General features: G+C 44.2%; 1 protein-coding gene across 3 annotated transcripts in view; it reads left to right on the top strand.

Moving 5' to 3' along the window:
• The first annotated feature begins 1,531 nt into the window (after nucleotides 1–1,531).
• NHEJ1 (non-homologous end joining factor 1) overlaps nucleotides 1,532–16,566 on the top strand; it is a 270,794-nt gene continuing 255,759 nt past the window's right edge. The window contains exons 1-2 of one of the 3 annotated variants that reach the window (XM_033947133.1): nucleotides 1,533–1,709; nucleotides 16,269–16,467. The gene's annotated coding sequence lies outside the window, so the exon portion shown is untranslated. Of the gene's footprint in view, nucleotides 1,710–16,268; nucleotides 16,468–16,566 lie in introns of all 3 variants that reach the window. The other 2 variants (XM_033947136.1, XM_033947135.1) reach the window with 2 other exon arrangements.

The raw sequence follows: 16,566 nt of genomic DNA, 5'->3' as shown, positions 1-16,566 counted from the left end.
TCTGATCTTGTGGCTGCCACACAACTAAAGGCTGAGCGCTGGATTAGGGTTACCAGATGTCCTCTTTTTGAGGACATGTGCGGGGATCCAGACGGCTTTTCAAAACCCAGCACTTTGTCTGTGTTTTGAAAAGGTAATGGCAATGAGCGACGTCATTGTGTCTCACCAGTGCATGAGTGAATGCTGTCCAACGTCGCTCGTGCAGGTTAAGGAGGGGAGGGGTGTGGGGCTGAGCGGGAATGGAATGGGGTGGCGCAGGCCGGAATGGGCCTGGACGTGGGGCCATGAACTATTCAAAAGGCAATGTACACTTACCCCTCCATATTTGCGGTTTACGGTTTCAGTTATTCGTGGTTTTTTGATCGAAGGCCCCACCCCAAATTTATATCACGGGAAATCGCTGCTCCCAGCTGCACTTTCTTCACTGGAACAGGTCAGGTTATTTGCGGTTTTGTGTCTTTTTTTAACAGAAAAACCATGAATAGCATGAAGTTATTTGCGGTTTTTCTCTCTTCGCTGCCTTTGCTGTTCCCCTCTCACCGTGAATGCGGAGGGGGAAGTGTAGATATATTGCATTTCGCTAGCTGTTTTCTGGTTTTCGTGTAATTTAACAAATTGCCTTTAATTTTTGATTCACCCTCATAGCCAAAGGTGTGGAGGGAGATGTTATATAGAATTGTATTCTGCGACCACCTTTGTCGTTCTAAAAGGCAGGAAGTCTTTGCCCAGGGGAGATCGTTGGCTGTGCCGTAAAGTGCGTCTCCTGGTTCGCAGGTGCATCATGCAGCAGTGGACCTCACCGAATCCTCCGTCTTAGTTCTTTGGGAGGTGCGTGAGGTGGGGGGGCTCTCTTAAACATCGCCGGTGCTTTCTGCTTCTTTGGGACCCCTATTTGCGTTCCTTGTCACTTAATACCCTAGCTTAATGGTGCAGTCTCTTGGCCTGTTCTGGACCCCTGCATCTCTCTGCTCTGGGGGGGGGGGGGGGTAAGGCCTTGCTCATTTGCGTGCCCTGGGGTCATCAGAGTCCAGACCCTGGGGGACTTTTGTTGATGTTTTTCTTTTCTATATGGGTTTCGACTGCCTTTTTTTCTTGGGGTGGGGAGGCTTTCGGGCTCCGGGGGTCCCTGGCGCTGCCCTTGCGTTCCCCTCCATCTTGGGAGGGTGGGATGGTGGGAGAGCCTGGGGGGGGGTTGGGGGTTTGTGGGGGCTGTAAATGACTCATGTCTTTGTCCTGAAGGCGGATTTCCCGCCTATGTTCGTTGTCTTCTCTGACCTGTTCTTTTCCTCTGGGTCTGCTGATCTTTTTTTGGTCAATAAAAATTGTTTCCAGTCAGTGAGGGATTAAATGAAAGAATAGCTGAGCATTTACACAAATGTTTTTACAGATAAAAACAGCGCAATGCTGAACTTAATTGTATTTCAAGCCCGAGAATCCAAAGATCTTGTAGCCATCCCTGGGCTTCCGAGCGACCTGCCCAGATGCATTATGGGACATCACAGCGGCTGACGTAACACTATTAGGAAAGCAAATAAACGAGGGGGCTGGAAGTTCAAAACCAGGACTGGTCCCCAATCTCAGCCTAGAACTGGGTGCGCTGGCGGAAAAGCCTCGCCTTTGGCCTCGGTCCCGCGTCACTTCCGGTCCTGCTTCAGACTGACTGCAGACCGCGGCCGAGGACGGGCGACGGGAAGGAGGTGCGCGCGCAGGTAGGTAGGAGGGGAGGGGAGGGGAGGGGAGGAGGGCGAGAGAGAGAGAGAGGCGCGAGCCGGCGTGGTCTCGTGGCAGCGCGGCCCCTTCTCCCGCCCTTTCACTTCCTGGCGCGCGCTGTCTTTACGTTGCCTCCGCATCGGTGCCGTTCCCCCTCCGACCTTGTTGGAGATGAAGCCTTTCAGGGGCCTTCCTGAAGAGAATGTGAAGAAGTGTCTTCTGTGGCTGGACTGCACTTTGCTAGTACTACTCGAAGACAGTCCCTGCTCCACAGAGCTTACACTCGAGATAAATAAGGGACTTATTTCTTCAAAAAATGTTTTAAATATATCTTTCTCCAAAGGGAGATCAGAGAGGTTTACATGAATTTATTCAGGTATTCAAACATTATCCCTGTCTTTCCCAGCGGGCTCACAATCTATCTATTATACCTGGAGCAGTGGGTACCAACTGACTTGCCAGGGTTGCAAGGAGCAGTGCAGACCCGAACCCTTATTGGGTCAGACCAATAGTCTATCCAACCCAGTAGCCTGTTCTCATGGTGGCCAATTCAGGTCCCTAGTACCTGGCCAAAACCCAAGGAGTAGTAACATTCCATTATCAAAGTAAGCAAGATTCGGGAACCCCAAAGAGTGCAACATTCCATGCGGAATCCCCAGAGTAGCAACGTTCCATACAGAATCTCAAAAAATAGCAAGATTCCGGAATCCCAGAGAGTAACAAGATTCTAGAACCCAAAAGAGTAGCAACATTCCATACAGAATCTCAAGGAATAGCAAGATTCTGGAATCCCAGAGAGTAACAAGATTCTAGAACCCCAAAGAGTAGCAACATTCCATACAGAATCTAAAAAAATAGCAAGATTCTGGAATCCCAGAGAGTAACAAGATTCTAGAACCCCAAAGAGTAGCAACATTCCATACAGAATCTCAAAAAATAGCAAGATTCCGGAATCCCAGAGAGTAACAAGATTCTAGAATCCCAAAGAGTAACAACATTCCATGCTACCAATCCAGGGCAAGCAGTGGCTTCCCCCATGTCTTTCTCAATAACAGAGTATGGATTTTTCCTCCAGGAACTTGTCCAAACCTTTCTTAAAACAAGCTATGCTATTTGCTCTTACCACAACCTCTCGCAATGCAAAGATATTTCCTCCTATTGGTTTTGAAAGTATTTCCCTGTAACTTCAAGTGCCCCCTAGTCTGTAACTTTTGATGGAGTGAAAAATTGATCCACTTGTACTCTTAAATTCCTGGTGGAATTATGCCACAGCACATAGTTTGCGATTCACTGTGCTAGAAGATACATGGCAAATATTGTCTGACAGGGATGACAAAACAGTTAAAGCATGGTAAAACATATGACAGAATATGGTAAGGTGAGACAGCATGGCGAGCATAGTGTAGCAAACATGGTATTACAAAGCATGCATAACCTAGTATGACACAATTTGGCAAAATTGGTAAAGCAAGCATGTGTGATGAAACATGCAAACATTGTGTAGCAGACATGGCATGTGAGATTGTAGCAAGGTAGAGATAGGCATTTTTCCCCTTCTATGCGTGTACAGCTGCCACTATGGATGTCTTTTTCTCTAGTACTCGTCTTGGAAGTTACCCTGCATAGCTACTATGCTTACACTTGTTCATCCAGCTGTCATAGGAGGGGAGGGTGAGGCGCACTGGAGGGGAGGGTGTGACGCAGTGGTTAAAGCTACAGCCTCAGCACCCTGAGGTTGTGGTTCAAACCCATACTGCTCCTTGTGACCCTGGGCAAGTCACTTAATCTCCCCAATACCCCGGGTACTTTAGAGAGATTGTGAGCCCACCAGGACAGACAGGGAAAAATGCTTGAGTACCTGAATAAATTCATGTAAACCGTTCTGAGCTCCCTTGGGAGAACGGGATAGAAAATTGAATAAATAAATAAATAAAACCTTCCTACATGATTAGGGGATTATTATCTTTTTGCACCTCAAGCATCATTATGGGGTAAAGACCTTGAACAATTGCTCGTGCCTACTACCTATGGGGAATTCAGGAAATGCCTAAAAATACATCTGTTCCTGAAATACTTAGGAAACCAACCTATACAATCTTAGTCCTCAACAAACGATCGCTAGAACTATCAATCACTAAGTCTGTACTTTGTTTATTCCATTCAATCTGTAACATTTCTAATCATTGTAAACCGCATAGAACTTCACGGTCCCGCGGTATATAAACTGTTATTATTACCGTATTTGCCAGCGTATAGGACGACTGGGCGTATAAGACGACCCCCCAACTTTTAGTTAAAAAATAGAGTTTTGTGTTATACTCGCCGTATAAGACGACCCCTTCTTCCTTCTCCACCCCTTTGTATTCCCCCATGTGCTTTCAGCGTTCTTCTCCCTCCTCTGTCTTCAAGTGCTTTCAGAGTCCTTCCCCCCCCCCTCCTGTCTTCACCATGGCATTTCAGCGTCCTTCTCCCCCCCCCTCCTTCTCTACCGCCCCGGGTGCAGCACAGCCAGCCAGGTCCCCTTACTTTTGTGGCACTTCCCCGACCGACCGACAACAGCCCGGGTCCGACAAACTTCCCTGCCCTTAACCGCGAATCTAAATTACCTTCTTACAGCTGCTGTAAGAAGGTAATTTAGATTCGCGGCTACAGGGCAGGGAAGTTTGTCGGACCCGGGCTGTTATCGGTCGGTCGGGGAAGTGCCACAAAAGTAAGGGGACCTGGCCAGCGGTGCTGCAACCGGGGCGGGGCGGCCGCCCCTCTCTCTTGGTACCGCGAGGCTACTCTCCTTCTCCTTACCTGCCATGCCTGCAGCACAGAGCCGAACGGAAGTCTTCCCGACGTCAGCGCTGACGTCGGGAAGACTTCCGTTCGGCTCTGTGCTGCAAGCAGAGAAGGTAGGGAGAAGAAGAGCCGCGCGACTGAGTACATCCAGCCCCGCAAGTAAGGGCATGTAAACTGTACCCGGCGTATAAGACGACCCCCGACTTTGGGGAGGATTTTAAGGTACTAAAAAGTCGTCTTATACGCCGGCAAATACGGTATTATTATTCAAGAGCAGCTTTTTGTGATCTTTTTGAAAACGGTCCCAGGGGTTATCAGTACAAATCGTATGAGGAAAGGCTTAAGAGCTTGGGTCTCTTTAGCTTAGAAAAGAGACAAAGGGGGATGTGGTTGAGGTCTGCAAAATCCTGAGTGGTGTAGAATGGGTACAAGTGAATCAATTTTTCACCCTTTCAAAAAGTACAAAAAACAGGGGATTCAATGAAATGACATGGAAATGCTTTTAAGACAAATAGAAATATTTTTTCACTCAGAGAATAGTTATGCTCTGGAATACATTGCCAGAGGATGTGTGCTACCGCAGAGCTTCACTGCAATTCATCTCTATAAACTTGAGCTGCATGGTGCAGGAAGCTCGGGAGTCTCAGCTTCAACTCCTTCGATACTCCTGAGCTTCCTGCCCCATGCAGCTCAAGATTACATGGAGAGCTGAATCACAGTAGAAAAGCCCCTACACTTGCTCACTGTTTTCAAACAGAAGCAATGAGAGTGGGTGAAGGTTGAAGGGGGATTTAAGAAAGAGTAGGTAAAGGGGGGCTGGAAAGGCTGAAGAAGCAACACTTCTAAATTTGTAAGTTTGGAGGGCTCTGGCAGGCAGATGAACAGAGGTGAGAGTGGAAGGATGCCACTGCAGGGAATGGTGGTGTTTGTGGGCCTCTGAGCTTTCTCAATATCAATTTGCGGCCGTCAAGGTGAAAAAAGTTGGCGACCCCTCTTAAGAACATAAGAAGTTGCCTCCGCTGAGGCAGACCATAGGTCCATCCTGCTCAGCGGTTCGCTCCCGCGGCGGCCCATCAGGCCCATTGCCTGAGCAATGGTCTATACCTATCTATACCCCGCAATCCCTTTTTCTTCTAGGAATCTATCCAAATCTTCTTTGAAACCATTTAATGTTTTCTTGTCTACAACAGCCTCTGGAAGCGCGTTCCATGTGTCCACTACCCTCTGAGTGAAAAAGAACTTCCTAGCGTTTGTTCTAAACCTGTCCCCTTTCAATTTCTCCCAATGCCCCCTTGTGCTTGTGGTGCCCCTTAATTTAAAAAATCTGTCCCTGTCTACTTTTTCTATGCCCTTCAGGATCTTGAAGGTTTCTATCATGTCTCCTCTAAGTCTTCGCTTTTCCAGGGAGAAAAGTCCCAACTGCTTCAATCTGTCAGTATATGGGAGATTTTCCATTCCCTTTATCAGTTTGGTTGCTCTTCTTTGTACTCCCTCAAGTACCGCCATGTCTTTCTTAAGGTACGGCGACCAGTACTGGACACAGTACTCCAGATGCGGCCGTACCATTGCACGATACAGCGGCATGATGACTTCCTTTGTCTTATCTTAGGAAAGTTACTTAAGCCTTCATTGCTTTCAGTACAGATTGTGAAGCCTGAATGTAACTCACTTTATTTTATTTGAGGATTTATTTACCTCCTTTTTGAAGGAATTCACTCAAGGCAGTGTACAGCAAGAATAAACCTAAAATAAGCAATAGATAATTACAACAGTAAAAATATTAAAATAATAGAAAATATGGCATAGTAGGCTGTTACAATGTCAAAACAATACTTAATAATTAACATTTGAATAAGATATAAGATGTAAGCAAAATAGAAATGTACACTAGTACGATCAACTTTCTCTTGATCAATATGTACCAGCCCACTATAGACCAGTGTCAAACCTAAATTTCCTTTCAAAAGTACTCAAAAAATAGTTTATGTCCAAATCTCATTCGTTTTGGAAAAATCACTTGCATTTCACCCATGACAGTCAGGTTTCCAAGCACACTATACCACAGAAACCATCTTAACTGCAGTACTTGGTGAAATCCATTCTCAACTAGACAAATAAACATTGTATTAGCTATCTCATTAGATTTATCTTTTGCTTTTGACCTGGTAGATCACTTGCTTCTGCTTGCATCTCTTGGGCTATTGGGTATTGAACATGCATAGTTTTCTTTTTTTGTCCAACTGCTCCTACAAGGTAATCTCACTTCAAACTCATCAGCCCTACATGCACTTTGATTTGTGGAGTTCTTCAGGGTTCGATATTAGCACCACTCCTTTTCAATCTATTCATCAGCCCCCTAGGTACACTCATTCAATCTTTTAATATTTCATTCCATGTTTACGCAGATGACATTATATTGCTTTTTCCTACTAACCCATACTATTCTGATATCAGCACACCACAAAGTTGTCTAGACTCAGTGGCAAATGGGCTCAGAAATCACAAACTAGTTTTAAATAAAGAAAAAACTTACTTGCTGGTTCACAGGGGGTCTTTCAACCCCAAATACATCAACCTTTTTAGACATGAAATCACACTGATCATCTCATTTCATTATCTCATGATCCCCAAATTTTCAATCTAAGCAAAACGTGTTTTATTGTACTTCGTAAATTAAGTTCTATCAGATGCACCCAGAACATTGAAGAGAGAAGGGGGACTTAGCTTACTTTACAAATCAACACTGATGGTACAGCTCATTGACAGCAGCACCAAACCAGAACTGGAATACCTGGTCTGCTCCCTACGCTTCCCCAAAGGGAACCAAGACATAGGCATATTACTGATTTACAGACCGCCAAGCAGATAGAGCCTAGCAGAAGACAAACTCCTTAATCTGATCGCGTACCATGCTGCAGACCTCACCAGTCTACTACTGTTAGGAGATATAAACTTACATCTGGAAGACAACTCTGACCCCAAAGTTCACGTGTTCAAAGAATTCAACACCTTTCCTCCAGAACCAACCCACAAGGGTGGTCATAGTCTTGATGTAATCACCGCCCTATCAGCAGGATCAAGCCATCCCCTAATTGACCATACCAACTGGGAACCCACCATATGGTCCGACCACTATCTCCTCACCTCCACCCTGCAATTAACCCAGCCAATGCTAACAATACCCAAACCAATGGCACTAAGAGAATCCCGAGGCAAAATCCCAATGACAGAATACTGGGAAGAAATCACAACCCACTTGGAGCCAGCAAGAGGAGACGCAGAGCAGATCATAGCCTCCTGGGAATGTCTCTCCACCTCAGCCCTTGACAAGCTAGCTCCAATCAAACACATACAGGTGAAAGAGAAAAGCAATCTGTGGTACACGAAGGAACTACAATCCCACAGACTGCAAGTGCGCAGGCTAGAATGGGCATGGAAGAAAAAACAAGGGAAAGAACATTACAATCTGGTGAAAGGAGATAAAGCAATACAAGCTAGCGGTGGCTGAAGCCAAAAGAACATACTATGATACACTAATCAGCCAATTGGAAAATTCAACCAAAAGTCTTTACAAGATCTTCACTACACTGATCTCCACCGAAGAACTAACTACAAACCCATTCATACAATGTCCAGGCGAAGATGACCTCGCACATTACTTCCAGGACAAAATCAGATCTATAAAAACATAAGAATTGCTGCTGCTGGGTCAGACCAGTGGTCCATCATGCCCACCGGTCTACTCACGTGGTGGCCCTCTGGTCAAAGACCAGCACCCAAACCGAGACTAGCCCTAACAGCGCACGTTCTTGTTCAGCAGGAACTTGTCTAACTTTGTCTTGAATCCCTGGAGGGTGTTTTCCCCTATAACAGCCTCCGGAAGAGCGTTCCAGTTTTCTTCCACTCTCTGGGTGAAGAAGAACTTCCTTACATTTGTACGGAATCTATCCCCTTTCAACTTTAGAGAGTGCCCTCTCGTTCTCCCTACCTTGGAGAGGGTGAACAACCTGTCCTTATCTACTAAGTCTATCTCCTTCAGTACCTTGAATGTTTTGATCATGTCCCCCTCTCAGTCTCCTCTGTTCGAGGGAGAAGAGGCCCAGTTTCTCTAATCTTTCGCTGTACGGCAGCTCCTCCAACCCCTTAACCATCTTAGTCGCTCTTCTCTGGACCCTTTCGAGTAATACCGTGTCCTTCTTCATGTACAGTGACCAGTGCTGGACGCAGTACTCCAGGTGAGGGCGCACCATAGCCCAGTACAGCAGCATGATAACCTTCTCTGATCTGTTCTTGATACCCTTCTTTATCATTCCTAGCATTCTGTTTGCCCTTTTTTCTGCCACCGCACATTGCGTGGACGGCTTCATTGACTTGTCGATCAGAACTCCCAAGTCCCTTTCCTGGGAGATCTCTCCAAGTACCGCCCCAGACATCCTGTATTTGTGCATGAGATTTTTATTACCGACATACATCACTTTACACTTATCCACGTTGAATCTCATCTGCCATGTCGATGACCATTCCTCGAGCCTGATTATGTCACATTGCAGATCTTTGCAATCCCCCTTCGTCTTCACTACTCTGAATAACTTTGTATCGTCTGCAAATTTAATCACCTCACTCGTCGCACCTATGTCCAGATCGTTTATAAAGATGTTAAAGAGCACAGGTCCAAGCACCGAGCCCTGCGGCACCCCACTGGTGACGCTCTTCCAGTCCGAGTATTGTCCATTTACCCCCACTCTCTGTTTCCTATGCTGCAGCCAGTTTTTAATCCACGTGAGTATTTCACCCTCAATTCCATAGCTCGCAATTTTCCAAAGTAGTCGTTCATGCGGAACTTTGTCGAACGCCTTCTGAAAATACAGATATACAAGGTATATCGCCCTTGTCTATGTTTATCTGTCTGTTTACTCCCTCAAAGAAGTGCAGCAAGTTCGTCAAACACGATCTGCCTTTGCTAAAACCGTGCTGACTGGTCCTCATCAGCCCGTGTCCGTCCAGGTGATCAATGATGTTATCCTTTATCAGTGACTCTACCATCTTTCCTGGTACCGAGGTCAGACTTTCTTGAAGATCGGCGTAACATTCGCCACCTTCTAGTCTTCCGGAATCTTTCCCGATTTGATCGACAGATTGGCTATTAGTTGAAGCAGTTCAGCTATGGTCCCTTTCAGTTCCTTGATGACCCTTGGATGGATGCCATCTGATCACGGGGATTTATCGCTCTTAAGCCTATCAATCTGTCTACACACCTCCTCTAGACTGACCGTCAATCCTGTCAGCTTTCCGTCTTCATTTCCTGCATATAGCCAAGGGGTAGGGAACTCCGGTCCTCGAGAGCCGTATTCCAATCGGGTTTTCAGGGTTTCCCCAATGAATATGCATGAGATCTATGTGCATGCACTGCTTTCAATGCATATTCATTGAGGAAATCCTGAAAACCCGACTGGAATACGGCTCTCGAGGACTGGAGTTCCCTACCCCTGATATAGCCTGATGGGTTCCGGTATGCTGTGTACATCTTCGGTAAATACAGACGCAAAAAATGTGTTCAGTTTGTCAGCAATTGCTGTTCCTTTTTTAGCGCTCCTTTTATTCCATGGTCATCCAACGATCCCACCGCTTCCTTCGCGGGTCGTTTCCCCTTAATATATCGAAAGAACGGCTTGAAGTTCTTCGCCTCCTTAGCAATTTTTTTCGTAGTCTCTTTTGGCCCCTTTTACTGCCTTATGGCACCTGTGTTGATGTTGTTTGTGCTTGTTCCAGTTTTTGTCCGTTTTTGACCTTTCCCATTCCTTAAATGAAGTTTTTTTGTCTCTGATTGCTTCCTTCACCTCTACAGTGAGCCACACCGGTTCTTTATTCTTTTTCCTCTTGGATCCCTTGTTGATATGCAGTATATATAGATTTTGTGCCTCGGTGACTGTGTCCTTAAAAAGGGACCAAGCTTGCTCTAGCGTTTTTACAGTGCTTATCCTCTTCTTAATCTTCTTCCCTACCATGAGTCTCATCCCTTCGTAATTCCCTTTTCGGAAGTTCAGTGCCATGGCTGTTGTTTTGGACCGATATTTTTCCCCTGTGTCCAGATCAAATCGGATCATATTGTGATCGCTGCTTCCCAGTGTCCCTTCTACTTCTACGTCTTGTGCCGGTCCTCGCAGGCCATTTAAAATTAAGTCCAGAATTACATTTCCTCTAGTATTTTCCTTGACAAGTTGTTCCAGGAAGCAATCGCCTACAGCATCCAAGAACTTGGTCTCTCTAATGCAGCCGGAGGTGCATTCCTGAATAGTTGAAGTCACTCATGATAACTGTGTTGCCTTCCTTGCAGTTGTGTTTAATCTTGTCTGTCATTTCTCCGTCAATTTCTTCGGACTGCTTTGGGGGTCGATAGTAGATGCCGATCTTCATTTCCAGGCCATTTATTCCTGGAATTTTAACCGGGCAACTATAGACCTGTGAGTCATACGTCGGTTCCTGGGAAGATGGTTGAAGCACTAATTAAGGATAGCATAGAGCGACACCTGGAAAAATATGACCTGATGAGAGCTAGTCAACACGGCTTCAGAAAGGGGAAGTCATGTTTGACAAATTTACTTCAATTTTTTGACAAGGTGGGCAAAGAGATTGATAGCGGAGAACCAGTGGATATAGTATACTTGGACTTCCAGAAAGCGTTCGACAAGGTTCCACACGCAAGACTTCTGAGGAAACTACAAAGCCATGGAAAAGAAGGAGATATGCTAAGATGGATAGGCAAATGGCTGGAAAACAGACAGCAGAGGGTTTGCATAAATGGAAAGTTCTCGGACTGGGAGAAAGTGACAAGCGGTGTTCCCCAGGGCTCGGTTCTTGGGCCCATCTTATTCAATATCTTCATAAATGACCTGGAAGAGGAAACTACAAGTAATATAATCAAGTTTGCGGATGATACAAAACTATGCCGGGCAGTTGGTTGCAGAGTTTTTGTTTTGTTTTAGATGCTATCTGTTCTATTTGATGATTTTATGGATGTTATTTAGTGCTCCGCCTAGAAGATTTGATAGGCATTTTAAATAAAGTAAGTAATACATAAAAATAAAGGCTCTCTTGAATTATTGTGGATAGTACATTGAAATTCTCCATTCAGTTTGAGCAGCAGTCAGATATGCAAATAAAATGTTAAGAATTGTTTGTAAAGGGATGGGGAATAAAAGGGAAAATATTATTATACCTCTGTATAGATTTCACTTCACTGTGTGTAGTTCTGATTGTACCATCTAAAAAAAATACAGTGAAACTTGAAACATATAAAAGGGCAACCAAAATGATAAAGGAGGTGGAACAGTTCTGTGAGGAGAGGCTAAAATTCTTCAGCTTGGTAAGATGACTGAGAGGGGTTATGACCTAGGTTTTTAAAATATGAGTGGGGTGGACCAAGTAATAGGGAATGGTTATTTACTCTTTCAAATACTTCTGTGATGATGGGATATTCCATGAAAATAACAGTAGTAGCTTTAAAACAAATTAGAGGAAGAGGAGGATGTGGTCAAGGCATCTAGCATTGCTAGATATAGAAAGAGGTTTGGCTAACTTCCCAGATTAAAAAGTCCATAAACAATTATTAGCAGACAGATTTGGGGACAACTACTGCATTTCTCTAGGAATAAGCAACAAAGCAGATCTCAGTTGGTCACTGTCAGAGGAAGGATATTGGTCACAATAGATCTTGGTCTGACCCAACATGGTACCTCTCTTGTTTTTACTGTATATTTTATGGTCATGGATTTGGATATTCTGCCTTTCTGTAAGTACAACCAAAGCTTATTTCCTATCTCGCTTTTATTCCAGGCCAGCACAACCATTAGATGGACTAGTTGTCCACTTCAAGTGGCCCAGATTTGGGGCAGCAAGAACACAACAGTCACATTATCTCCATAAAGCTCATATTAACTGGCATGGATTGCATTGCCTCTAAATTTCCAATTTTAGAGGAGGCGAGAGATAGCAGGCCTTGAGTATGTATGAATGCCCATGACCCTGTACCGGCTACGATTAATCTTCTATAGATTACTGATTACTGAGCTGGCATCATCCCAGAGAGAGTAGGGAAAGAAAGAAAACTGCTAAATATCTTGAGAAGGGGACAGAAATTAGATGCTAAATACCTTGGGAGGAGAGTGGATCTTGGTGATCTGAGGAGAGATATACTGAACACCATGGGGAGTGGAGAAGAGGAGAGAGGCTGAACACCACTTGAGGTAGGAAAGGGAGATGTGCTGGACACTGTGGAGGAGGAAGGAGATTGGAAGGTAAGATGTGCTGGACAATACAATAAATAGAAGGTAAGAAGAGAAGATGCTGGACATGGGGGTGAGTCTTGAGCTGCCCCTTGATGAGGGAATACATGGCTGAAAGTTTGCCTGGTGTATCAGATTCCCTTGGACTCTTCCTGTACTTAATGATAAGAGAGTAGACTCTAATCCTTCTGGTGTAAGGTCTTGTTCCTTGTTTGACTTCTCAATATATTTTCATAAGAATAGCCTTACTGGATCAGACCAATGGTCCATCAAGCCCAGAAACCCGTTCTCACGGTAGCAAAAACAGGTCCCTAGTACCTGGCCAAAACCCAAGCAGTGGCTTCCCCCATGTCTTTCTCAATAAAAGACTATGGATTTTTCCTCCAGACAATTGTCCAAACTTTTCTTAAAACCATCCGCTCTTACCACAACCTCTGGCAATGGGTACCAGAGCTTAACTATTCTGTGAGTAAAAAAAAAATTTCCTCCTATTGATTTTAAAAGTATTACCCTGTAACTTCATTGATTGTCCTCTAGTCTTTGTAATTTTTGACCAACTAAAAAATCAATCCACTTGTACCTGTTCTACTCCACTCAGGATTTTGTAGACTTCAATCATATCTCCCCTCAGCCGTATCTCTTCCAAGCTGAAGAGCCCTAACCTTTTTAGTCTTTCCTCATACGAGAGGAGTTCCATCACCTTTACCATCTTGGTCGTTCTTCTTTGAACCTTTTCTATCATCACTATATCTTTCTTGAGATAAGGAGACCAGAATTGAACACAATACTCCAGATGAGGTCGCACCATGGAGCAATACAGGGGCATTATAACATTCTTAGTCTTATTAACTATCCCTTTTTTTAAATAAATCCTAGCATGCTGTTTGCTTTTTTGGTTGCCACCACACATTGGGCGGAAGGTTTTATCGTATTGCCTATTATGACACCCAGATCCTTTTCTTGGGTACTAACCCCTAAGGTAGACCCTAGCATCTGGTAACTGTGGTTTGGGTTGTTATTCCCAATGTGCATCACTTTGCATTTGTCCACATTAAATTTAATCTGCCAGTTGGACTCCCAGTCTTCCAGATTCCTAAGGTCTGCCTGCAATTTTTCACAATCCGCATGTGTTATAACAACTTTGAACAGTTTAGTGTCATAACATAACATTGTGCTTATAGACCGCGTTACCAAAAGGTTCTACGAGGTTTACAAAGATTATAAACACAGAACAGTTGTTCCAATTTCTAGATCATTTATAAATAAGTTAAATAGCACTGGTCCCAGTCCAGACCCCTGCGGCACTGCACTGTTTACTCTCCTCCATTGAGAAAAATGACCATTTAATTCTACCCTCTGTTTTCTATCCGATAATCAATTCCTAATCCACAACTGAACTTTGCCACCTATCCCATGACTCTTTAATTTTCTCAGGAGCCTTTCATGAGGAACTTTGTCAAATATATGATACTTTCTGAAAATCTAGATACACTACATCATCTGGCTCCCCTTTATACTCATGTTTATTCACATCTTCAAAGAAGTCAAGCAAATTAGTGAGGCAAGATCTCCCTCGGCTGAACCCATGCTGACTCCGTCTCATTAAATCATGTTTGTCTACATGTTCCACAGTTTTATTTTTTACAATTGTTTCCACCATTTTGCCGGCACTGAAGTGAGGCTTACCAGTCTGTAATTTCCCAGATCTCCCCTACAGCCCTTTTTAAAAATCGACGTAATATTGGCCACCCTTCAATCTTCAGGTATTACAGACAATTTTAGCGACAGGTTACAGATCACTAACAGTAGGTCATCAATTTCATGTTTTGAGATTTTTTAGTACCCTGGAATGTGTACCATCCGGTCCTGGCAATTTATCACCTTTCAACTTGTCTATTTGGCTCAGTACATCTTCCAGATTCACCGAGATTTCTTTCAGTTCCTCTGCATCTTCACCTTTGAAAACCGTAAGGATCGAAGGAAAGAATTAATTCAGTCATTCAGCACTGAGAGATATATTAACAGTGGAAAGGGGCACTTAGCTTCAGCATCGGCTCCAACCATATTCAACTCTCTGTCGGTCTTTTCAAGAAGCAGACTCCAACTGTCCCTTTCCAGATCACCCAACAGGGATTCCCCGTTTCGCTTGTCAAGGCTGCATCAGGGGTTTACCAACAAAACAGTGTTGCTGCGATTCCAGCGTTCGCAGTGGAGAAAATGGCATCGTGGTTCACAGACACTCAAGGCAGGATTTAAAACTGGCTACCGCCACTCCCCTTTCCTATGAAATATTACTGGGGAGTAAGCTTCATCAAAGCTAAGCCACTCCTCTATGTTGTTTACTCCTCTTCAATTGGATATCAAAACATGTGTGAATCATCATATGCTTCTCAATTGTGGTAATTGAAATCACCCATTATTATACTGTTGCTCAATTCTCCAGCTTTCCTAATTCCTGAAAACATTTCTTCATCTGTCTGCTCATTTTGTCAGTCCAAACGACAAAATCAAAGACTCATCAATCTCCTTGAACAGTCAAGTCTTTCCCATCACAGATGCCATAAAAATTCTCGGAGTGACACTAGACCGCAACCTCACCTTTGAATCTCACACCGACCTACTAGTCAGAAAATACTTCGATGCACCCTCATTCCGCTTACTGGTGCAATCCTCCATCCTGAGCTTACTCGATTACTGCAACATTATCTACCTGGGATCCTTAAAAAAAAAAACATTCAAAGACTACGTATCATCCAAAATTCAGCAATTCGACTGATCTTTGGGCTGAAAAAATGGGAACACATAACTCCCTACTACCAAAAACTCCACTGGCTGCCCCTGGAGGCAAGAGTGCAGTTCAAGTTTGCCTGCCTCTGTTATAAATCCATCCATGGCTCGGTCCCCCATTTTACCTTAGATTGTCCATCCAGACCCACTCGCAGAGCTCATCTCTTTAGCCATCCAACTCTAAAGGCCTGCCGTTACAAAAGATACCTGAACAGAGCTCTAGCCTTCCAAGCAGGTCATATAAATGATTGGCTGAGCAATATTTTCTCGCGCTCCTCATCCTACCTAAACTGCAGAAAATTATTAAAAACTAATCTATTTAACCGATTTGTAGCCTAAGACACCTTACCCTACCCTTGCTCCCCAAGACCTCCCTCTGTACCTTCCTTCCCGATCTCCTTACTTTGACCCTTATTGTACCAGTTCCTTGCTTACATATATTAATTGTTTCTGTATCTGCTGATTGTACCCATTCGCTGACTGTATCTGCTGATTGTACCCTTTTGCTGATTGTACCCATTCACTGATTGTCCAGCCCTTCTTTATTGTAAACCGCTTAGAACTATTACCAGGTTTCCAAGATGCCTATTATATCGATCTCATCATTCAGTGCTATATACTCTAACTCTCCTATTTTATTTTTTAGGCTTCAAGCATTTGTATACAGACACTTCAAATTGTGTTTTTTTTTCCTTACAACTACAGGCTGATGAGAAGACAGGGAAAATTTGAGTCTTACTGTGCCTTCCTCTTAAAGCCTCCTGGCTTTCTTTCACCATTATTGGAACCTCCCTACTGGGACTCCCTAAATATCCTGTTTCAATAGTATCCTCCAAGGATACCTCACACTGAACCTTCTGCTCCTGTGCGCCTGTTGGCTTTCCTCCACATCTCAGTTTAAAAGGTACTCTATCTCCTTTTTAAACATTAGCGCCAGCAGCCTGGTTCCATCACAGTTAAGGTGAAGTCCATTCTTTTGGAACAAGCTCCCCCTTTCCCAGAA

Source organism: Geotrypetes seraphini, chromosome 5 (genome assembly GCF_902459505.1).
Source record: "Geotrypetes seraphini chromosome 5, aGeoSer1.1, whole genome shotgun sequence".
Taxonomy (NCBI): domain Eukaryota; kingdom Metazoa; phylum Chordata; class Amphibia; order Gymnophiona; family Dermophiidae; genus Geotrypetes; species Geotrypetes seraphini.
The sequence above is the reverse complement of the archived record's forward strand: the minus strand, read 5'-3'. Positions and strand labels throughout refer to the sequence as shown.